At 40.6% G+C, this 25,790-nt stretch overlaps 1 protein-coding gene across 3 annotated transcripts in view; it reads right to left on the reverse strand.

The window, feature by feature from the left end:
• Positions 1-25,373, reverse strand: part of MID1 (midline 1) — a 138,127-nt gene extending 112,754 nt beyond the window's left edge. For 2 of the 3 annotated variants that reach the window (XM_040056613.2, XM_040056616.2), the window contains exon 1: positions 25,157-25,373. The gene's annotated coding sequence lies outside the window, so the exon portion shown is untranslated. Of the gene's footprint in view, positions 1-16,995; positions 17,052-25,156 lie in introns of all 3 variants that reach the window. The other variant, XM_040056614.2, reaches the window with a different exon arrangement.
• Between the last annotated feature and the right edge of the window lie 417 nt (positions 25,374-25,790).

The following is a 25,790-nucleotide window of genomic DNA, read 5'->3' on the forward strand; positions in this document are numbered from 1 at the left end:
TTAATGCCAACCAGAATAATTGTGTCTTTGTGAACTAATCAGACATAGCAGTGGCTGCTCTGGGTAGCAGCTCCTGGTGGCAGTTTGTGCCCCTCCAGATTTCACAAAGCAACCAAACAGGTTCAGCAATACCTGACATCTGAGCTTGACTTGGGAAGGAAAAAGACAGGCAAAACAAGCCACCTTTGGATTACTTTGTACCAATGTCTATAAATCTGTTATAAATTCAAGAAAATTATGATTTTTGTTTACCAAAGAGAATAATTCTGTTTTTTCTATAAGCAAAAGGAATCTGCTCAAAACCTTGAATAATGGACACAGTGAATTTATTAAATAGCAGCCAGCCTACAGAGACTTCTTTTCTGGGAAACTAATCTGGCTGGCCGCTAACTCTCCCTGACAGCAGACTTACTGTATTAGTCTTAAAACCACATACTCTTATAGGTGGATGTCAGGACATAAATGTCACATTTTCTAACTACCTTTGTTTCCTGCTCAATCAACCTAATTAATAGTATCTTCTGTCTACATTTGTCCTGGATGAAAAAATTCCCCTAGCAGAACATGAACACTCATCACCTCCCTTCCAGCAAGAAGAAATGATGAAAAGGTTATTGTATTACTTGAGATGCTGGAGAAAAGAAGTAGCTACAATATGCCATACAGAACAATTTTCTGCCACTGGAAGTTAGAGCAAATCAGTTATAGCTCATGAGACTGATGTATTAAGTTAGCTTTTCTCCTGCACTGAGTTTTGCAGTTGTTTTCTACACCTTCTGAGTTCTTCATCAGCAGAGAGATCCACACCCAAAATGGTGTCAGAATCATAATCTGCCATGGAGTCACACCTGGAACAGAAATCCATTATTTGATCCATTCACTCCATGATTTTATCTCTTGCAGCTTCTTTTTCCACTTCCAGTTAGGAAAAGACAACTTCAGTCACCTCTAATACCACAGACAGGATGAGCCAGATGAGCGTGGGATGACAATATTGTCAAGAAACCAGTCATGAGAAAGAGCAAATGGGACAAGGGGCTGGCCAAATGGGGCAGGCAGGTGGCCTGTGCCAAAGAACAGATAGCTAAGTTCCTCTAGACATGACAGAATAAAACCTTATTTTTTGCCATTAAAAAGCTAGACAAAATTTTAACCACATGTTTAAGGTTCTGTCTAGAAAATTGAGTGGAACAGACTGGGATGGGACCAATCTTCCTCAGGGGATAGGTCTCCAAAATAGGTAGTATGAATGTCCCTTTGTTGGCAGCCATCTCTTCCACTAATAACTCAGAGAAAAGCAGTACAGCCAGGATGTTCTGGGATCCTGACCATCAGACAGCTAAACCAGTCCCCTCTGGAAGAGATCAGAGTGTGTAATGGCAGCAAACCTACAGTTCATATCCAGTTTACATCACTTCCTTCAAACCCTGCTCAGGGTTCCTGGATTACCATCAGGAAAGGATGATCCAGCATTTCTTCAAGACTTTCACAAAGGCCAGACCTACTGAAGCCAAGCAGAAATGGACAAACTTGTTTCAACGTACATTTCTGCTTTCTGCTTATCTTGCAAATGCACTTGGAAGACTTCCAGTGCAGTGATGATGTTAAATTCCATCTTAATGACATAAAAATGCCCCCACAAGCCAGGGCAAGAAATTGTCTGGTTTTGCTATCTTTCTTTACCAAATTTTAAACAGGATCTGAAATACCAGTTAAAGCTGCTCTCATTTCCAGCTTTTAAGAACCAAGCCTTAAAGAAAAAAAAAATAATCACAGAAACCACTACTATTTTTCTTTCTTGTCTTTCAACTACAATCATCAACTTTGCATATGTGAAAGGGAGACATACATATACCTTATTTATAGTATTTTCTGGAGAGCTTTCCTTTCCTAAACTATGTACACCTCTAGAAAATAAAGATGAGGATAAATCCCTGACAAGAAGCATGGCAGAGCTCTTGTACAAATAACATAAACAAGATATGGAAATGAGGTGATAGCAACAGAGCCTGTCAAGCTTCCAACTCATATTGGGGTGGCTATAATTCAATGAAACAACCATAATTCCTAAAGCAGGGAGAAGACCAGATTCAGAAGTATTATTCTGAGAAAGACTGTGCAAAAAGCAACTTTTGCAGCCCTAGATACATAGCATACAGAATCACAGAATCAGGTTAGAAAAGACCTCTGGGATCAGAGTCCAACCTATGACCCAACACCACCTTGTCCACTTGGGCACTGAGTCTTCCCTGAAACACCTCCAGGGGAGGTGACTCCACACCTTCCTGGGCTGCCTACTCCAGTGCTCAATTACCCTTTCTGTGAAAACTTTTTTCCTAACATCCAACCTGAACCTCCCCTAGCATGGCTAAAGACTGTTGTGACTGAAGTGCAGGACCTGGCACTTCATCTTGTTGAACCTCGTACTATTGGCCTCAGCCCACCAATCCAGCCTGTCCAGATCTCTCTGCAGAGCTTTCCAATCCTCCAGCAGGTCAACACCCTTGCCCAACTAGGTGTCATCTGCAAACTGACTGAGGGTGGCCTCAATCCCCTCATCCAGGTCATTGATATATATATTAATACTATCCCCAGTACCGAGCCCTAGGAAATGTCACTGGTGATTGTGCCCCAGCTGGATGAACTCCATTCACCACCACTCTCTGGGATGGTCATCCAGACATTTTTTTCACCCATAGGAGAGTGCACCTTTCCATGCCATGGGCATGAGTTCTCCGGGAGGATACAGTAGGAAACAGTGTCAAGTCCAGGTTTACAACATTGTTTACTCAAGTCCAGGTAAACAACATCCACAGCCTTTCCCTCATCCGTAAGGCAGGTCACCTTGTCAGAGAAGGAGATCAGGTTGGTCAAGCAGGACCTGCCTTTCCTAAACCCACACTGGCTGGGCCCGATCCCCAGTTGTCCTGTACATGCCACATGATGGCACTCAAGATGATCTGCTCCACTTGGAGCTTCACTGACACCAAGGTTACACTGGCATCACCCTCTTTGCTCAGGGAGCTGAGTGTACTAGGCATTCAACAAGACACTTGCTGTAAAGGATGAGAAACCAAAACATTTTCCTCACATTAGGATAGATGAGATGTGTAAGAATCCCTGAGAGATGAAGTATTTTAGTAGTCATGCATGGATTCAAAAGGCAGTAGCACAGCCAGCGATACTTAAACGTTTAATGTTGAAAGAAGATTTAATGCTATCCTCAGTGACTCTTTTTTTAGGTAACAAGAGAACAAGTGTTTTTTCTCCACAGTGATTTTTCAAAGTAATTTAGGAGTAATTATATACAAACAAATCTACACAATAAACAAGGAAATAATATAGCGAGATATGTCAGAATTACCAAAATATATCAGAGTTACCAGCAGGGGAGATGGGAAAAAGTACTTTTTTCTTCATATTCACATTCTAGAATACGTTATTCTGCCACCGGTGCTAATCTCCTTTGACATAAAGAACCTGCTTTAAACATGACACTCAGCATCTAAGGAGACAGATTAAAAAGTCCGCCAAGTGGTTCACCAGGAGCCCTGCTATCATTGCTAAGGTTATTATTTCAGGATAAATCCTGTCTCATTTACCAGCTTCCTTCCCCTTCTCTTCCGCCCTCTCCCCCAAGGCTGACTTTTTATTTCACAATCTTGTTTTCTCTTTAGAGCAGTGACAGGGGGTAGCTCTCTTGTGAGGAACTCAAAAATTACGATTTTAAGACTGGCTGAGTTTACTGAAGGAAGCTTTGTTCTTGCTTTTTCCTCCCTCCTGGCGCAAACTGAGTTTTTCCCCCTTTTCCCCTCCTTCTTTTTGAAATTCAGCTTGTCAAACATTAGCCATACATTCACAAAGCCTCCTCTTCTCCATCCCCTTAACTCCATGCCCACAACCAGGCACATCAACACCCAGAAGCAACTGCCTGAATGAGTGATTTTTAATCACTATCTTGACTGGCAGCACAGGGATTAAACTGTGGTCATTTGAGTCGTAGCTTTAAAACACATTAGCCCGCTGAAGTGCTAGACTCTACACCTTTTTCTTCTGCTACGTCCAGCCTGTATCTTGCAAAAACCAATGCTGATGGGTGCAATGCATCATTTTTGATCCACAGATCATTACAGAAACGGAATGAACTGATATACCATTCTTTAAAAACTACAACTGACACTTCTGTTCAGAATGCAATAACGCAGAGTGAGAAATTTCCTTTTAATGAAGAAAGCTTTTGCTGTTGCCTTTATTACTTATGGCAAGGTTTTTGCTTACTCCTAGATCAACTGATAGTAATTATTTATTTTATTGCTACAGATCTTTATACTACCCTATCATCTCTGTTACAGTTTGGAAGGGATCAGGTGTAAATAGATGATTTAAGATGCTGATCAAAACATCTTCTTTTTAGCATAGTTTTTGACTTGATGACCACACCTAACATACAATCTGTCCAGATTCTGCTACGCTGATATCTTTAATGAGCCAGTGGAAATCACTGTTATCATAATACAGTTCCTCCTACTGAGGATTTTTTCCCAATAGTATCAATATCTTTCCCATTTGTAATGCAGAATAGCCTATCATCTATGAGAATAAAGGCATGTCATGCAGTAGGTATGGTTTGTCTTTGCAAAATTTCCATAAATGTTTGTGGTTTTTAAAAGGAATTAATTTGGTGGATTTCATTTGTTTTTAAAGCCAAGTTTATACTCTATGCCTCTTTTACTCCAATAGTGCCAGTATGCTCAAATATGCTCAAAATGAACCTTACCAGGATCAGCACTGTGTTAAGTGTCTGATGGTGATTTAATAAAAAAAGGAACTAAACTGACACTGCTGAGCTCTTTCAATTGTCATCCAAATCAGATTATAACCTAGGCTTTTCAAAGGTGAACAGAATGCTGTAGACTAATATCCAGCATCACTTACATTAAATTCCACAGAAGCAAAACATTTTGAACTCCTTAGGAAGCAAAAAAAATTAATACTTCGTTTTTCTGTGCATTTAGGCTGGAATTCTATCACACACACAGAGCACAGAATATCTTTAGCAAGGATACTGTGTTCCTTTCAGCACTTATATTATTGTATATTATTTTGAAATGTTGAAGGGCTAATACTCAAAAAATCCAATGTATTTTTCAGATCTATGGCTTTGTATTATATTTGTACTTGAGTGATGAAGTAATAAGAATTAGCATTTCCTGGAAATGAAGGCACAAAAATGTGATTTTGAAAAACCCAGTCCTTGTCTTCCTGTGTGCTTTATCATGAAGTCAAACTGGGCTTTGCAACAATCTCTAGGTGGAATGTGGCCTGGACCTGTTGTACATAATCAAAATGTGTTCAAAGTGATTTATAATTCTGAACCACATAAATAACTACGTGGTGTATCAGCCTATCTTTAGATGTTATCTCTTTCACTTGTGCGAAAAATTCATATTCTGTGCATACGAGGAAAAAACAACAAAACCCCCAAACACTTCCTGTTTGAGAGAGCCTTGAAATGAGAACTACAGTGAAAAATTTCAAAATACTTGACTGACCACAACACCCAGAATGATTTTCGCTTACCAAAGTCAATATAGCAGATTATATTATTCAGGTCTTATAGCCAAGTATCAGAGAAAAGTGTCTGACAGTATTATGAACAGAATTATTCATGTCTATGCCACCACTAATGGTCTCAACAGTGTAAAGCAGACATATGAAACCTGAGCCCTCAAGCAGTGAGTGATGAAAATTTTTCAGCTACATTTATGTAAGCACCCCTCCCTTAAAAAGTCAGACAAAACTCCATGTCACATCAGGAACATGATTATCCTATTTCAGATGCCGAGCAAAACAAAGTTTAAAATAATATAAAGGAAAGAGAGGAGAATGTAAACAATTCAAAGCATAACACTTCACCATCCACTTGAGATCCTCTGATGAATATCTTTTTTTACTTTCAGTCAGACACAAGGGCTTGAAAAGATTTCTTCTGTCTAGTTTGAAGACATTTATCACCCTATTGTAGCAGATGAAGTTAATGCTCAGGATCAGTTTATTGTTTGCTGCAGATCCCCAGTACATTGAATGGTGCTTGCTCTTAGGACAAAAAATTTTGAACACACAATTTTTTAAAGCATTCTCTCATATATATTCTATTCATATATTCATATATATATATTCATATATTCTCTCATATTCTATTACTTTATATATTAAAGAATGAAGGTCTGCTTTCAACTTAAATATTTCAGACGCAAGTGTTGGTTTATATCAGAAAAATGACACTGTAAAAATATGTAGTTAAGATACAGGGGAAAAAAAAATGCCTTTTTACAGTCAGTGTTGTCAAACCTCCCAGGGATTTCCTATATGCCTTTCTCAGATGCTTGGGGAGAGGAAAGGAGTCCTGTGATGGTACAGCATCTGGAACAGACCAACTCTTCCAGGACAACTGGTTACTGAATAGGTTAGCACGATGCTGTTAGGGAGAAGGGCTCCAGTAATCAACAAAATCACACTTTTGCCAATCTGGTGACTAACAACATTGTTCTCTCACCACCCTCTTAGAAGATATTTCTGTATCTGTCAAGTTGGACACACCACTACAGACATAAATCGGGACATAAGGCTTATTGGTGGGTTGTACCGGATGTATTTTACGTTTTTAAGGACCACGTCTGACAGTTAAACTAATAATAACGTTGGATTTCCAAGGAGAAAGTGGTAGACAAATTTCCTGATACAAGTCACAGTTTTCCTTAGAGAGCAAAATATCGATGCAGAGACCTATCTGAGCTCTGAAATTGGGATCTTTAGGGGTTTTTTTCTGACTCAGTAGACAGGACGTATCTTGAAATGGTTTCAGTTATGATATTGATTTATAATATACGGATGGGAAAATTGAAGGCAAATTATTTTTTTCCCCTTTCTTACTGTTACAGCCTTTATTTTCAAAAAAGGCATATGAAAACATCTGTTTTTTAAGTAACAAATTTGTGTCCAAATTTTTTCGTAAGTTCTCAGTAGTCTTTAAAAAAGAGATCCATTTAATAGGTTTCTAGTGACCTTGAAAATACAGGGTGTTCTTTCTTCCCATCATCTTGATTAAGCAAAAATGAAGCTACAGTCACATAGCCAAAAGCTGCCATTTGCAAATGCTCATGCATGCTATGACACTGCCAGTGCTCAGTATGCTGCCCTCTCCTTCCTGAATCAAGGTTCTCTCCCATTCATCTGCAAGATACTCAGTTAAAAATCAGAATTGGATGGATGCAGTTCTTCTAAATGATAGCCCAGTTCTTAGAAGTTTGATTTTCTTACTTACTTGAGTGATACAACAGGCTTCAGATTTTCCTGCAGCATAAATTTGTATAAATTGTAAAATAGCGAGGCCTTAATGGAACTTAAAATGATCACATTGCTGTAGGTAGCTCTTAGCTGCCAGCCATTCCTTAGAGTCTTCGCCATGCATGGCTCATTAGACAGGAAACTGTTCTAGTTTTCTTGTGCCCTACCCCCAGTTTGTATGTACTATTTCTTCATGGATCACAACATCTGCCTTTTTATTCCCGGATTTTAAAACATCAAACTGCTAAACACATTTTAGTATTTCTTGGAATTATGGGCATTTAATCACTGCATTCAAGCAGCCAAAAAGATCAGATGATATATGACGGCTGGGTGAACAGGGAACACTTGTTCATCTTTTTCTCAGTGTTATGAATGCAGGAAAAACATAAGGTGTCATTTTGGAGGCTGTAAAGAAAGCAGCATTCAAGCATAACTTCAAAAAGAGTTTTAGCCATTGAAACCCAGCAGCTGAGGGCAACAAAAATTTCCCATGGATTTAAAATTCATAGAACTGGCAAATCTTTTGTAGAGACAAGGGGTAAAGTTCATGCGTTTCATAGCTTCACTAACTCCAAGAAACAACAGTGCCTTTATGTACTCCTGAGCTTTTCTATAGAAGAGATCTTTCCACAGTTAGCTGAGATAAGAACTAATGCAATGCAGATACAATACTCTCATACTTCTGAGTGGCGTAACATCCTAAACACATTCATATGCTTGGTCAGCAGATATTCTGCAACTTTGGTTGAGTTACAGTGTTTCAGCAGTAAAAACCCGTTTCCCACCTTGAAGAAACAAGAGCTGCCTTTTGCTTTTCAGCTCCCTGTTAAGTATGGAAAGGGACAGCTCTGCTCAAAATGAGTGCCCGGGAAGACAGAGCAAAGTCTGAATAAGCAGGCACCAATAGGGGTCTGACAACAAAGCCCAGAGAGGAAGTTAAAAGGATTAGCACTATAACACTGTTTAGCATTAGTGCTCCTCTTTCCCAGTCTGACCCAAACCTATCGTCCTCCTACTAAGCCTGTCCTTCACGATTTGTACAGTGCTCAGGATACCCAAGTTCACTGGTGTATAACTTAACCTCCTCACTTGAGGCACAGTCACACCATCGTGCCCTGTGAGCTCTGAGCGTGGCTTGCTCATTAGCTGTGTCTGCGTTGTCAGCACCACCCCTCAGGATGAGCCCGGCTTGGAAAGCCGCATTAGGGAAATGAGCAGTACAAATGCTAATTCAAGGATATCTGTGTCCTTGCCAAGCAGAAGCTGTGCTTGCTGTATATCTTCCCGGTAGTGAAGTGTTCGGGTCACGGGAACATTTTTAAGCAACCTCCCAATCCTCTCCATTAATCAGGTTTGGAGTCACATCTCTGACTAATGCTGGAGTGCATGAAGTCTCATCCTCTCAGATGTAATAGCACAGATGATGAGCTCTAGATGAGCACTTAATAATGACCTTCTGCTGCTAAGAAGTCTTTGGGCCCTGACTATAAGGAGTACAGTATGGGTAAAAAATGCATATAGTCTGGGTACTGGGTTCTCTGCATCAATCATTTCATTCTCCTGATCTGCTGTTAACTGGTCCAGCATGATTTGTTAATGTGAATACCGGCACTGAATATGTCAAAACCTTCTCACCTTCAGGAAAATCTGACCAAAAATTTAAATGTGGGCAAGATTGGAAAGTGGGAAACATGGAGTCTCAGAAATATGATATACAGGAAAACATAATAATGGGAATTAGTGGGAAAAGACAGGAGATATTAATGACTGCAATCCCGGTTTATGAAGATAAAAACATGTGGAATGAAGTAGGCAACATTTCCTTCCAAAGGTAAGGTTCCCATTAGGATTCTTCCAGGGTATAATAATAATACAGGTCTCAACCATAATTACATTCTGGATGGGAGAAATGCTTCTGAAGTCAACATTTTTGAAATTAAATTGTCAGTTTGTGCCCTCACTCAGTTCACTGTGACTAAATACCATTGAGCACTTCAAATAAGCTCTAGTGTGAATTCTGGTAAAGAAATCATCCCTGGCTCTCAGGAGACTGCAGTACCACTCCGCTAACCTTAGCTGATCACACTCTCTATAAAGGCTGAAATTCATCTCACCTGACTTTAGATCAGAAAAACAACACAAAGCAAGATTTTTGTATGGTCTTATACAGCCATCTTTGAATGGGCTATAACATTATCAGATGTCAGGGAAAACAAAGCGTCCTCTAAATAATATTAACTTTCTGTTCATCTGATGAAGTAGAGGTGTCCAAAATATAGACACCTACAGATAACAAGATCCTTGTAATAGGGGGACCCTTTCCTACTCAACAGGCATTTCAAAGAATCATTTTATCTTACAATTTCGTATGGCTTTAGTGCAAAGAAAAATCTTATTCCTGAAGTACCTATATCCATGGACTGCAAAAGAAGCTAGTAGCAAGTGTGCCAAGACATAGATATTCCCATTGTCAGTGACTATACTGTCAGAAGATTCCCATCACAAAAATACAGTATACCCAGAGAATTTCCAGTTAAATCAGTACACTTCCTGGGATGCAGTCATGCATGGTTTAATCAAATTTAGACTGTCTTATAAAAAAAAAAAAAAAAAAAAAAAGAAAAAAAAAAAGAAGAAAATCTTATGATACTGCTTAAAATGTGACCTAAATAAATAAAAAGGAAAAAAAAAATCATAGAATAAAAGTTTTTTCAACCCAACACAAAGATCATATACTCCAACACCCCTGCTATGGGCACCAACACCAACTGATGACATTGCTCAAGGCTCCTTCCAGGCTGACCTTGAGCATTCCCTAATGATGGAACATCCAAAGCTTCTCTGGATATCTCTGTTTGAGTATCTCAACATACCCTGTTTGTTCATGCTATATTGACCTTGATGAAACACTAATACAGTAACCCTTCACTTACTCTGACTTCTCAGCAAACAGAAAATGCTCAACATTATTTTCATTATTTTGTATTGTTCTTCATAGATCAAATCTGCATTACAAAATATATTTTACCACAATCTATTTAAAGCCTTCCAACCATTTTTCTTCCTTAGTTAAGTGAATATCCAACATAGCACCAGGAGACTTCATGTCTTTATGTCAATCCATCCATCATTTCAAGATAGATTGGACAGATGATAAAGATTAGTTATGCAAGGTATTTTTGGGAAAGACGTGATTCTGCAGGTCCTTTCTTATATATCCCCTCCCTTTTTGATAAAAGTAATAAGCCACAGATTTAGATCCATGTTACCCTGGTTTTTCTGAGTTTTTTATAGCCTTTTGATTTTTCGTAAAATGGAGTCAGATCTTTTTAGATATGGTACAATATTAGAAGCAGTTTTACCTTTTTCCCACAGATGTAACATAAGCAAATCCTTTGTTTTTCATTCTCTGTCCTTTGTTTGCATATTTCTAACCTGAAAACAATTGTAACTGACGGCTGGTCTGGCCAGTTGGCTTGAGAGGTGAAAACTCTAAAAGCCAATCTTCTGCTAGACCCACAAATGTATATAAAGTAAGAAATAAACAAGGAAGCTCTCTCTCCGCCCTGTCTCAGCCTTGAGGTGGACGGAGGAACCTCTGCTCTGCGAAACCTCTTGTCTGCGTGTGGCTGCTTTGTGTGTCGTGGTGACAAACCCAGACATCTAAAATCCAGTTAAGTAAAGTAGCTAAACTCATGTTCAATTCATGTATATAAAATTTTCACTCTGTTATTTTTTCACATCAGTTTTCAGACTGAAGTTCCTGTGTTTGTTGCTAAGTTTTTTGGGGGGCAATTGCTGTGGTTTCTGTATCTGCGCTGTTCCCTGATGCTTTCCACTTAACTGCAGGAAGTCTTTGCTGAACTTCTGGGCACTCTGGAGGGAAGTATAAATAGGTATTAGAAAACTAGCAGCATAAATTGATTTAGACTGTGTCCTCCCCCCGAGGTGAATAAAGGACATAGAGTGGCTGACATGAAAGCAGAACTGCCTCTGTTGTTAGATTGGGAGAATTGGAGGTCACTACCCAAACAAGCTGAAAAATAAACTCCTCAGTTGCAGTGTGGACATATGGAAATGTAACAGACCACAGAGTGACCCAAGTCCGTGATTCCTGCCCCAGTACATTTGCATTTAAAAGATAAAGATAAATCTGCAGAATATTAAAAACACAACCTTGTACTGAACCTTTGAAATGGTGCTTTAAACCACAGCCAAGTTTTGGCATGGTAAAACATCTATGAATTATTTCATCCACTGAAATAAAATGCTCTGAATCTTTGGAAAACACGGTCAATGCATTTTGCATGCTGAGAGTTACACTGATAATAAATCTGGAGTCTGGACAGAAGTTTCCCAGGTCAGATTTGGGGATTTAGATTGTTTTATGGAGCAGCATTTCTTAGTATGAGCATTGCCCACTTCCTATTGTCATTTGCAATTTCTCCCAAATAATTTTCTGCTAGTGCAAGAACACTAGCAATTTATCTCCCTCATTCTGAGCTATTCTGGAGGTTTTTATGGCTTTTGATCTTTTATACCATCTCCCTTAAATATCTTCTGAGATACTATGACTCATTTCATTACTTGTATAATTAAGATTTGGAGAGTGGATGTTTCTTGCGCCCTTCTGTGCTACTGGGATTTGTTTTTCCCATTCTCTTTACCACTGTCAAATTTCTTCTGCCCACATAACAAAGTAGTGTGCCATGATGTCTCTTAATTCATACAAACAGACATATCAAGAACCTTCCTATATTTCTTTTTTTAAAAAACGAGTCTTTCAACAATAAAGTAGAAAAAAACCCCCCAAATACTATAGTTTACCTATGTGCCAATTTGCATTGTGTTTCTGAAACAAGAGTTGACAAGTCTAACATGTGTGAGCAATAACTGCTATTCAAAGTTAAGCTCTGGAAATGGTGACTGACATGGAGCCGGGCATTCCTTTAGCCAAGGGAATTATCAACTATAGACCAGCCAAAATAAACTCAGAAATTTCCTCTGGGTGTTAATCACTCTGAGTATCGTTCTTTCCCACACACTGGGCAAAGATTCTTGACCTTCTGATTTGGAGCAAAATCACCCCTATTAATTAAATAATTTGTCCATTATCACCTGAAGACATATGTAACCTTTTCACCCTACAGAAGAAAGAACACACTAAGTAAATAAATGTCTATTGTAAATATGAGCAAATCCCCAAGCTTGTTTCATTTCCTGTAGTGAATATGCCATCCCAATGCTGCTTAGTGTAGATCTGCACAGCATAGCACATTAACACGTCTTTTCAATCTCCTATGGATATCTTTGCCCAGAACTTTCAAATGAAGCAGTACAAAGCTAGGAAAATTAATTATAATTGACCTTTCAGCGATAAGGGCTGGATTTATGCCTGGCCTTAAGTACAGCATTGTACATCTCTCCATATCATGATACCACTTAGGTTTATATACCTTTCATAGTACCTTTTACTAGGATGACAACATCAAATGTCTTTATCGCAAAAAATAGCTTTTCCCACGGAACTGCAATCATGAAATTGTGGGGGAAAAGATTTGGTATTGCCACTTCTGCTGGGTGAGTCTTTATTCTCTCAATGGAAGATGTACAAGCTCATCAGGAGTAATGTTCTTACAATTGGAATGAAGCCCTTTCTAACAGCATCTTATGGTAAAAAATATTCTCAGAATTTCTACATTGATGCTGCCCCAGAAATCCAGCTAAAAAATTTCAGAAATGAAGATGCCTAAAGTTATTGGTATATTTGACTGTTTAAAGGACTATATGTACCTCTAGTCCTCATGAGCAAGGTTTCACCATCTGGTAGAGATCATTTATTTGCACACACTATATAATGACCTCAAGACTGAAAAAGTCAGAAGCCTTACAATTTGATCAGAAAACTAAGCCTTATATTCCAGCTGTTTTTTACAGACATTAAGATACCCAACACCCCAGAATACTCTTACGAATTTTAAAAAGACACTGCAAAGAAAAGCTTGCTAGGAAAATAGTTTTCCAGAGGATTTATGAAACAAAACTCCATTGACCATGCCATTACACCTTTACATTGCAATGCAAGTGTGAACAAGTACCACTGGGAATGTTCTTTCAAGAAGAGAAAGGCCAGACTGTTTCAATGGAGGTTTTAAGTGTTTAACCCGCTTTGTAAGCCTTCAGAGGTCTTCTTTACCCTTTTTATCTTTCTGTCTTCTTCCTTCCTTCTCTTTGCCTCCAAGTTCTTGAAGTTCCTGTACTATTCCTCTCTCTTTCATTTGTGCTTACCAAGGCAAGTTCTGACTTTGTACCACTGAAAAATCCTATTTTCATCCTCAAGATTTTCAAACAAGGTTCATTCTCAATTTCTAGATAAAGACTGCTTCCTCTGCTTTCCTAATGCAGTTAGAAGAAGAGAGATGGATATTTTCCTTCTCTGCAGAGTTCCTCCTGGTGTCCTCTCCCACACAGTCATTTTCCCTCTGTGCCTCTCTCATGCATTCTATTTTCTAAGTAACCTAGTCTAGTCTCAGGAATGCATCCTGATATTTTAAAATGTACTGCTCTCAAGAAAAGGAAAGCTGCTTCCCCTGCTATTATGTAGGAATAACACAAAGAGCCAGACCTTCCCCTTTCTTTCCTTTCTGTTACCCTTCCTTTACCCCAAGTACCTCAAAAAAGCAAATATACTCAGACGTTCCTTGGCATAGTGCCAACCAATGGCACAAACATCTGCCAAAAGATGTTCAGAAAGGCTAAAACAGATTTTATATCTTAAGATTCTTCAAGGAAAATTTGCAAATCCAGTTCAGTGTTAGAAGGACAGGAAGAGAGGGGAAAAATCAGTTTTCTTCTTCTTTGTCATGATCAAGTTTCCAGCTTCACACTGATAGGGCCAGGAGTCATATCTTCCTGATGAGGTTAAAATGCACGTTTGAAAAAGGGGAGGGATTGAGACAATATTTCCCCTCTCTTTCCCCTGTATTTACCTTACATTTCTGAGAGGTTTGGTGCTGTTCTGGGGAGGGAGCAGGAGGTGAAGAAACTAGGGACAGAAGTGAGGAGGCAGTAACAGAAAATCTAGAGTACAGTCAGGGAGGGGGGCAGCAAGGCTCAATACAAAGAGCTAAAAAAAGTTCATCGTACTAAGAAAGTGTACTGGAATTAAGTCTGAAAACTCAAGGGAATGTTAGGCAAAAAATCAGCACCATTGGTTATTAGTCTCTTTCGGTGCATGCCTACATCATCAGCTCAAGACAAATGGGGAAATAAGGTGCATTTCTCCATAAACCTGTTTTCTCCAGTAACAGTTTCCAGATTTTCAAAACCAAAATGATGCAATCTGTCTTCCTAAAGCTAATTCTTCTACAGTGTTTAGAGGTACAAATTCATAGAAACACACAATAGAAAACATCATGAAAATAGACAAATTAGTCAAAATCCATGATCTAATACCCCAGGATTTCTAGTCCAGAAAGACAAATGATGCTTGTGAAATAACGAAAGCCCTTTGTGAGCAATCATGCAATAAGATGAACTGAAACAGGGAAAATTTGGGGGCTTGTTTCCATTTTGTTATGTTGGCCAAGACATGCCTCTTGGAGGCTGTAAAGTAACTTTATCAACTAAGCCATATTGTGAGTTTTAACAAAGATAAATGTAATGTTCTGTACTTGGAAAGAAGTAATCCTGAGCAGCAGCACAAGCTGGGGACTGATGGGCTGGAGCAGCAGCTCTGCTGAAAGGGAGCTGGGGGCAGCGGCAGGCAGTGAGCTGCCTGGGAGCCGGCAGTGTGTCCCGACAGGGAAGGTGGCCAGCAGCCTCCAGGGCTGCACCGGTACGAGTGCAGTCAGTAACCCAAGAAATACAGCTGTTTCACTCTGCTCACCACGCCACACATGGAATACTGTGACCACTTGTATGGAATACTGTGACCACTTGTGGTCCCTCAGCTGGAGAATCTGAGAAGGGACCAGCAGAGGCCACTGGGATTATTAGAGTGTTGTAGCACTGGACATATGAAGAAAGGTTGAAGGGAACAGGTTTACTCTGACTGGAGAACAGGTTCGAAGGAGATCTAATCACACTCCTTGAATATCTACAAAGTTAGTAATAGAGGAAACAGAGCTACCCTCTAGACAAGGATGCCTGCTGACAGAAAAAGATGCAATGGGCATGAAGTGCTGCAAGAGAAATTCTGTCTGGATTGAGGGGGAAAAAGAAAAGCAGATTGGAAGAGGCTGCCCAGGAATGTGGTGGACTCTCATGTGCTGGAAATTCTCAATATTGTTTGAGGAAATTACTGTAGCAACCTGCACTGAAGAGAAGGTTGGGCCAGATAATCTCCAGACTACAGTGAGAACTTTCCATGAATCCTTGCACAATCTTTCTGGCTATGTGAATCATATTGTCAACCCACAATCATCATCTTCCTCATGCATGAGGCTTTTACTACTCTGGGGATATGTGATATTTATTTCCAGTCATTGCTAATCCTTCATAAGCAGTTTAGACTTTAGTTCTGTTTAAAAAGAGGAGGCACACAGGAGGCAATAGCAGACTTCTTCCCTGACAGTTTCTTTTGCAGTCAAGACATTGAAGGAGAGTTAAATTGTGGGAGGGTTTTTGAACCTTCAGTAACAAGGCTTAATTAGGGATCAAGAGCAAATGTGATAGCAAAGAAGAGGCACCTCTGAACACACATTCATATTGGGCTTTTGTTCCAATTAAGCTGGTTAACAAGGGATGTAAGAGCATTTGAATCTGAAGTATGCTCAAAGAATTCAGATAGCTATTACAATTTTTAATTTTACTTGAGCTGAAGATACTGAGTAAGCAGGACCTTTTGAAGACTAAATGTATACACGCAGAAATGGTAAATAACTTGTACAGGTCTTACTTAACTCATTAAAATATTTTGACACTGCAAGGAACAAGCTCATGCTGAAACCCAAGAATAAGTTTCTTATTATTTAAGAAAATAGGAATTAAAATTAAATTTTTTAAAAAAATGGGAAAGAAAGCCTGATTTTGTTCTCACACTACCACCTGATCTGTTCAGCATTTGTAACAATAGATGTATTTGAATAATTACAATAAAAGCCTGTTTTGAATGGGGAGGTCAGCTGACCTTCCCAATAACACTGACTTCAGCAGAGGAAAAATCAGGCTTCAGAGCTTCCCATTTTAGACCAAGAAATGTTAAGCAGCAAAAGGTGCAATTTTATCATACCCTACCTTCGTTAAACACAGTAAGAGGCATAGCTGTGAGAAGACAGGTAAAGCTAAGGAAGAAATGGAGCTTTGCTTTGCTAACATTTACCAAAATACTGTAACAGCAAAATTTTTTCCATTAGAGCAAAGAACAGTAGCATCTAATCCCCTGGTTGTTCCCTGATGTACCACAATTTGAGCCCTGGCAAATGCCTTACAAGTCCAGATGGCAGCAGAGGAAAAAACCAATGTAAACATAAATGTGAAGGAAAGGGCTTGGGATTTTGATGAATACTAAAAAAAAAAAAAAACCAAAAAAACCCCAAAAACAAACAAACAAAAAAAAACCCAAAAAAACAAAAACAACCCCAAAACAAACAATCACCTCATTTTTCCCGAGAGAAATACTGATGACTTTGTATGATACCTTACCTTTCAGGGAGATATATGATGTGGTGCCTTTAAGCCACTCTATTTTACATAAGCACCTAGGTAAAGTTAAAAATGCTGGGCTTTAGCATTTAAAAACCTCTATGGAAAAAGGTGTACATAGCCATATGAGTTAGCACAGTCATTTTATATTCATGAACTTTATTGAGTTTCAACTATAAAGGGGACAAGATACTTTTCAGAATTTGTAGCTATATTTTTGCTGTGACTAAACTTACTCCTTTTTGTTGCAGAGGACATATATGAAAGGGAAGCTGGTTTCAGGAGGTTTTTGTTTTGTATTAGTTTTACCCAGATCTCTAGAATTAGCCTGAAGGATCCTTTTAGAGAGCAAGTAAATATATGAAATATTAGAACAATACTGCAATGCAAAAAAGGATGTGAAATTGCTCATCCAAGGAGATGACATAACAAATACTGACATAATTTCCAAGCAGCAAAGCAAAACTAGGTCAAATCACATTGACCTATCTAACATAATAAGCCCTTTTTTTTTCACATTTTTACAATGTAGGCTGTGTCTCCAGGCATTAATGTCCCCTGTTATCAATGTATAGTGTTGTCACTCTGCTTTAATGTCTTATCACCATGTTGTGTTAATTAGACCAAAACAATACAGTGCACTTTTGAACTGCTTAAATCCCAGTTTGAAATCTCTGTCTAAACTATAATTCTGAGGGTTTCCAGTTAGAGATTAAATCATTAACCATTTACCTGTTTCAATAGGCGCCGGTGGGATAGGCCAAATTTTGACCTGTACAGTCAAAGCCTAGGCTTCCTAAGTTATCTAAAACAGGGTCCATATAGCTGACATCTCTCAGTGAGGAAATGTAGGCTCGTGTGGATGGCATTTGATACAAGGCATCACCAAAGAACATACAATTTCTTGAGTATCACATGGACAGACCTGGTCTGTGCTTCACAATGTGTCCCCGCCCAAGAGCCTTATCCACATGCACTGCCCTTTCCTTGCTCAGGGCAGCCTTCCCTTCCCCTGTCCTCAGTGTTCCCTGCACATCAGATTTACAACACGTGGATTTTTCAGTGAGATTATTTACAGAGTTGCTTAGGCTTCTGCCTACAGTCTCTTGTGATTCCAGTAAGAACAGAAACACAAGTAGTAAGAGAGGGATCTGTCTGTATCCCTGCATCCAGAGCTGACGTGGAACCAGAGACTGGGCTGACATCTTGAGACCTCACTGCCCAGGGAGCTGGAGCTGGTTACAAAGGGGGTAAAAAGCAGAGTCAGGAGACAGAGGTAGACCTTGGTGGTCCACAAAGGAGAAACTGTCAAGAGAGTGTACATCTTCCATGTAAAATACATACAGATTTTGCAATAAGGGCATAATATTAGGGAGGGAAAACCAGAACAATCCAATGATAAAACCAAAACCCTCTCCAAATCTTTTGAAGCTTGCCTGGTGATGAAGAGATCCTTGAAACTGAGATGTTGGCTGTTTTTATAATGGAGCAGCTAGATCTGGTTACTCCAGTTCTAAATACAAAAGTATCAAAATGTGTAGTGTTTCTCTTTTCCTTTTGTTTTCTTCTTTTTTTTTTTTTTTTCTTTCATGTCTCCAATTACCTCTCAGGAAGAAAAAACCCAAACTAATACACAAAACAAGCCAAATTAAAAAGAAGGGTAAAAAAAAAAAATAAAAAAAAAAAAAAAAAAAAAAAAAAAAAAAAATCCAAAAACCAACCAACCAACAACAAAAAAAATCCTACCCCAAACAAAAACCCAAAATCCCAAACAAAAACAAAATAAAAGCCAAAAGGGATCCCCTTTCCATATAGGATAAAAGAATAGAATTTTTTGAGAATAATTTTGCCATAAAATACTGATTTCTCAGTATTTTTGAAGGAAAACATCATTCTCAGCTAGTGCCTCAAATTCAGGTTAAAAAAAAATAAAAAAGGGAGATCCCAGAGATGGTGTGGGGAGGGAGGGTCTCATCTAAGTAAGCTCTCTTCACCTGAGTCTACAGAGTGCATCAGCTTGCCAGGACCACAAATGACTCTGCCCTGCCACTCTGGTAGCGTGGGAGAGGGTCTGTGTGTGGGGGGTCTGTGGGGACGGGGGTCTCTCTGAGCTCCTGCTGCAGTTGTTCAGTAATTAAATACCTGCAGACCCAGAGACGAGTCAATGCCATTAGTCCTGGGCATCTGCTCAGACACTGGAGCCCCACAGGTGCACGGGCAGAACAAGGCAGCCTGGGCAAAGAGTGATGGGAAGATATTGTTACCACCAAAGACATGAGAAATATGTTGGCCTTCCTGCCCCAAAACGTGGAGCAACTGTCATAGTGTGTCACCAGCTCCTTTCTGGGGCCATAAAGTGTTCTTCCATAAATGTTTTCCTTAAAGTCTATACACTACAGTTAAAAAAAAAAATCTTATCAGCCCCATCAGTGTCCTCATTTACTGTCCTTTTATTCTTTTTACAGGAATAAAAGCCTGGACTTTCTTTTATTTGTTTTACTATCTTAAAATTCTTCTTGCACCCAGTTATCTCAACACTTATTTAATCATAAAACTTTTTGGGCCAAACAAACATTGCCTCTCTGCCAACTTTTTTCTCCTCCCACATCCCCTGGGAAGATATAAATGCTAATGATTAAAAAAAAAAAAAAAAAAAAAAAAAAAAAAAAAAAAAAAAAAAAGCATGACATGACAGCAAATGGGAAAGAATTTTAAAGAATTAAGAACAATTTTTACTGTATAGAAAAGAGATCAAAATCAGCTTCCTACCCTTCAGCGCTTTTCCCAGCTTTCAGACAGGCTGGATTCTGCACTGCAAGCCAGGGATCTCAGGGATATACAGTAATTCCTTACAGCTTGCTAAAGCATTACAAGCTCTAAACTGCACAACTATAATAAAGACTTTGAACCAAAAACAGGCTAAATGTTGAAATACCCTGCGAAGTCTGAAATTCAGTTCAAACAAACTCCAGTGCTCATCCAAAAGGCAATTAACATGGCTGTATGTGAATACTGGTCTGTCTGCTTCTTTCTCTCAGCTCAGTCTTCACCCACAGACAAATCAAACTGTTTCTAAAAACGCTGAAGCATTTCCTGAGCTTCAGCCGATTCCCTGCGAGGATTTACCACTGCGAGCTCCTTGTTCCCAGCGCTTAATTTTCCTTGACCCCAGGATCCAGCAGACCCCTTACCTCTCGTGCCACTCTGTGGAGGGACTCTGAGGTCTGACAACTTTTTGCAGTGCTCAGAAGCTGTTGAAACCCTCTGTGGCACTGCCTGCTTCCCTGTCCCTTGCCAGTGGGGAAGCCCTGAGACCAGGCAGCAGTGGGAAGCCGGCAGCCAGCGCAGCAGAGGGCTGGGCAGGCTGGAGGGAGGGAGTTGGAGACAGACCTCATCAAAGGTGGGAGCCCTAGTGGGGATCATGGAGACAGAGATACACAGCTAAATAATTCAGGCGCTAATAAAAGCTTTAGGTTGGGTTCTGTTCAAGACGTGAAACGAAGCTGAATTTTGATGTATTTCAGGCTTCCATCAATGCAGAACGTGGTGTTACTTAATAACCTGACACTGAAAAACCAACATTATTTTAAAAGTTTTCCACATAAAGTTAATGAGGAAAGTGGCTATGGATATGTATATTTATAGCTTTAGGTTGAAATTCTATCATGGGAAGATTTTGAGAGCTTCAAGTCTGACCTCTACAGGTAGGCTGCTGAAACAGGAACAGGATCTTGGGATCCCAAATTGTACACAGAATGGTTATAAATCAGGGAAAGGTAATGGATCAGATGCACTACTTAACATCATATTAACATCAGTGCCTCCTGAAGCCATATTCTAAAAACACAACTGTTTGTACCATTATCTGTGGGAATTTGGCTCCTGCAAATGCTTCTTTTGCAAACTGCATAGACAGTGCAGCACCACGAGAAAAAGCACATCTAGCGTGAATATTTTTACATTCAAAAGTGTAAATGGGTTATACTCTGCTTTTTATTATCCCTCCCCCTTCCTCACCAAACTTCCACATGCTTCCATTCTTGCATTGCTACAGAAACAAGGGTTACTTTGAAACTGATAACATTCATTTGCGTTTTGCAAAACTGATGGAATTAAATGCCCTGATTGGTGCCACCTTTTTCTAATCAGAACCAACCACTCTAACAAACTATCCTTTGTCAGGGGATCCCATCCCCTCTGTTCCCACCAACCTACAGCACGTGTTGCTATAGCTACCGTGCATGTCTATTTACCACACAAGTGATCAAAGGGAGCAGACAACACACATACACACAAGCACAAAAAAAATCCTCTCCAGGCTTCCTACCGAGCAATGTCCAGCCACTAATTAACTGATACACTCCCAGCCTGCTGACTCTGGACACTTGTTTTCTTTATTCTGCATGGTAAACACACAAAAAAGGGCAGCATTCTTCAAGATGTTCGCTTTTCCCTTACAGGCCAAACAAACAACAAAACATCCCAGGATGAACTCTATGAGATAATTTCCTAATGCCAGGCAAAGGATTACAGAACTACAGGACAAGAATACAGCTTTTCTACAGGGGAATGCATTAAGAATTTTAAAAAGGTATGCAAAGGAAAATAGGAAATAAGAAACACATGCTAAGAACTTAAGCAGCTGAAAGGAAGGGGGCGATTTTGAATTTTGCATATGCTTTGCTCTGAAATTGTATACAGCCTTTATTCACTTGGTGATTATATGCACACTAAAAGCTATATGACTGCAGACATGTTAAGTAATTATAATGGTTTTATGCACCTTAGAACCACAGTTTTTCATTTTTAGGTGGCTCTTCAGTTAACAGTTGCTTAGTTGAACCTCTTTATGCGACAAAGGGCTCAGGACTCAAGACTGCCTCGATCAAAGTCAATGGTACTTCAATAGGAAGAGGCCAAAATCAGGAACTGCATTTTTTGTCAATGACACTCCTGCGAGCTGCACTTCAGGGATATGTGGTTGAAAGGGAATGAAAATGAACTATTAAAATTCATCAAACATTTGATTTTCTGTGAAGCCGGCTTAGGAAACAAAACAGAGCCCACAGTGCCCTCTCCAGTTCTGCAGCAAACTCAAGGAATCCAGCCACAAAACTGTGTCCAGCCACACAAAAACTCCACCTTCATGAAGGCTGAGCACCCCTTCAGGAGTTTCCATCACTTGCAAATTTCCTTACTTTATAAATAATAAACTGAATTCAGTACTCTGCAAAGCAAAAAAAAAAAAAAAAAAAAAAAGAAAAAGTGTTACTTGCAAAGGCTTTTTTCATGTCTGTTAGTTCTGTTTTACATTTTTGCAACTATGTAAGATACCTTTAAAAATTGCACTTCTGCCTCCTAACACTAGTCCTACAGCACACACCAACGGGTATATTTCCTGTGGATGCTTAAACATTTACTGGTATGTTGTGATCAGCATAGTTTCTCAGATAGCATAGAAATTTTCCTATTTTGGTTGCTGGACCTTATTTGTGAGGTTATTCTGTGAGACAGCAAAAAGACACCTCTTGCTGAGATTTTTAATAATCAGCCGAAAATGACTAATTCTTTATACTGTCTCATTTACAAATCTCAACTCAGTATTTACACCAACCCCGTGACCAGCTGGAGACTATTGGACTGGCACAGTAGTAGATCAGGTTGAATCTTATTAACAGGCTGCATATTACATTTCCACAGTAATGCCCCCACTTCAATTGGGGAAATTAGCACATTTGTCTTTCTGGGTGCTATTGTTCAGTAGTTGTGGGTTGCCCTTGGGTGAGATCAGTCATCGGCACAGTATTTGGTTCCATTCCAGCACTTGCAGAACGTTGCCATTTGCCTATGCACGTGCTGGTTAACTCTGCAACACCAAACTGAGCTATAGGTCCTACCAAGAGCCTCTCCAAGTGGGAGCACTCACTCCCAAAGCCTGTGAAGAGGAAGGAGTTAACCCACTCCCTCCCAGCTGGTGTAAGGATGAGGAAAGGAGCACCAAAGAAGGGCAGAGAAAGCAGCAGGACGGGTCGGGAGAGATGATTATAAGGTGGAAGAGGAGGTAAAAAAGAGCTCTCTGTTGCTCTGAATAGGAGGGCCACGGAAAGGTCACCCTCTGCATATAGCTCTTTCTCTTAACAATTTCCAACTAGAAGTAGGAATGAGGGCTCCAGCTGCACATGACTTGCCTGCTTCTAAGCGTCTGCTGTAATGGATTTCCTTAACGCTTTATACAGTTACTTCATAGCCCATCACAACCTTCATTTCCCACTAAAACAGGAATTCTGCTGACAGGGGCTGATGCACACAGTAGCTCAGCACCACCTCGACATCCAGCTCCCTGGCTTTTGTCCCTCGGGCCCCAGCAGTGCCCACAGACTTTCCCTGCCAAACTGAAAATACTTGTGCTCAGCAAACCAAGCGAACCCAGAGAAACACTCCCAAACGGTTCCCTTTGGCACGGGAGAGGGAAGGCGCCCTCGGGGCAGGTGTTCGCACAAAGCGCGGCCGCGGGCTCGCTGCCGGCGGGCGCGGCCCCGAGCAGAGCGCAGCCCCCGCCGCGGGCCGGGACGGGCCCGGCAAGAGCGAGCGCGCCCGAGCCTGCTCCTCTCTCCAGCGTGGAATGCCTCCCCCATCCCTCCTCCTCTTCTGGAGGGTACGTGTGTGCCTTAGCATTCCCCCTCCGCCCCCATTCTCTATTAGACTTATTTGCCTTGCTCTTTTAACCCACCGCTTATGAATCTTCATTGTCCCCGAAGCCTGTTCTTTAGGCAGAAATATTTCGGGAGAGTAAAGTGCACGTTTCACGGAGCCTCTTACACTTTATTATTGCCGGCCTGTAACATTTCTGCTTCTTTCGCGCTTCTTGTTGGTAACCCTCTGTGCCAAAGTACCCTCTTGTGGTGATAACGATTTCTGATCACTACGTGCATCCCGCCGATCAGCTTGGGTATCTAAAATGCCCTTCACTGTGCTTTGCAAGGACAAGAATTTCCCTCTCTTTAAAGAGTTATAAAATGTGGTGATTTTGCTAGTGGGAGCAAGAAATACCTTTCCTTGTCCCATCACCTACGTTTTCTCTTCCTTCACCCTTCCTCGCCTCCTGTAACTTAGAGGAAACTGGCAAGGAAGCTGGGATTTCCCACCATGGTTTCAGAAAGCGAGTGTAAAACAAATGTTCCATATGCGCTACAGGTGCAAAATCCTCACACATGCGTTTCCTGGACATGTACTATAAAGTCCCCCTGAGAACTGAATGAATGACACCCACACAGAAAACCTAGAAAACTTCTCATTTCCACATATTTACCCATTGCCTACCCAGAAAATTACGTGTTATGAGCAAGCTTAGGAAGTGGACTATCTTTTTAAACTGGGACAGATCTTTGATTCAGTCTTAAGATACAGCCAGTTGTTCTTCCTCCCACAAGGCTCTTCTAAGTGCACATTGTTGCTGTAAAACTATGAAAAACAAGAATCAAAAACATTTTGTCACTGTGCCTTTTAACTATGAGAATGAAAATGAAAGCTCCTTTTGTCTCCTCAGGTGAATAGAAGCCTTAAAAAAAACCCACCCTCATTTGAATAATCTTAGAAAAAAAAATCCCTAGAAAACCCATCTTAAAGTACTTTTGTGAAGCTGCAAGACAGCTTGAAACTACTACGTTTTAAAGCAATCAGAAGATTAAAGCACTGGCAGGCAAGGAACACATGCAGAGCTGTTTAATAAATTATCCTTGGGCTGAATTATTGGCATATTTAGGCTTATAACACAGCAAGTTCTTTCCTTTCTCATGTCACAAACAGGGCTGCGAGACAGCCTACACAATGCGCTCAAACCATGGCAAACTGGAATTGATTTACATAGCTCGCAAACCGCTTCCATGCTCCCTACAAATCCAGAACGTACCATGACTCCCATGGCATCCCTGCCTACCGGCAGAGTCAGGGAGGGGGAAAAAAGAATTTAGGTTGTTTTTTTGGTGGTTCTTTTTTCTCCCCACCCGGAAACTTACAATTATAAGAAGAAAATAAAGAGGAGGGGGAAGGGAAAAAAAAAAAAAAAAAAAAAAAAAAAAAAAAAAAAAAAAAAAAAAAGGCAGCGGAGATCGGCAGGGGTTAGGAGCGGTAGAAGCCGGAGCCGCGGGCAGTGGCTCCTTACCTGCCTCATGGTGAGATTCCCATCATCCATCCAGCCGGCCAGGGGCTGCTCACTCCGCGCTGCTGTCGGCAGGGCAGAAATCCATCAAGTTTCCCACCGTAAGCAAGTTTCTCTCCCTCCCCTTCCCCGTCTATTATTTTCCCCCCTCCCTTTTTATGCTTTGCTGGGGGGAGCCCTAGGACAATGTCAAGTTTCCCAGCCTTCTCGGGGCGGCCTATGAGGAGTCGGCAGCGGGGCGGCCGCCGTCCGCCGGGCTCTGATTTCAAACCGCGGCGCAGGGACGGAGCGGGCGGCGGAGCCGGGCCCGGCGGGGGCCGCGCCAATCGGGAGCGAGGGGAGGGCGGCGGAGCGCATAAAGGCCGCTGCCTGCGCCGGGATTAGCAAAGCTTTCAAGGGTTTAAAAGGCCGAAAGCAGCTGGAAACAGTGTCTAGGGCTACAAAGGGGGAAGTCAATTTGCGGTGTAAGAGATTATTCCCATTCTCATGTAACTGCTCCGGGGCTGCTGGAAGCTTAACGGACTCCCAGGACTTCAGCGGGGATATGTAAATGGAAACTAAAGCGACATCAGAGCGATGCAGGAACCTCCACAGCCGCCCGGTAAAGTGGCAATATCCCGTCTCCAGAAGCACCGAT

This window comes from Hirundo rustica, chromosome 2 (genome assembly GCF_015227805.2).
Source record: "Hirundo rustica isolate bHirRus1 chromosome 2, bHirRus1.pri.v3, whole genome shotgun sequence".
Lineage (NCBI taxonomy): Eukaryota > Metazoa > Chordata > Aves > Passeriformes > Hirundinidae > Hirundo > Hirundo rustica.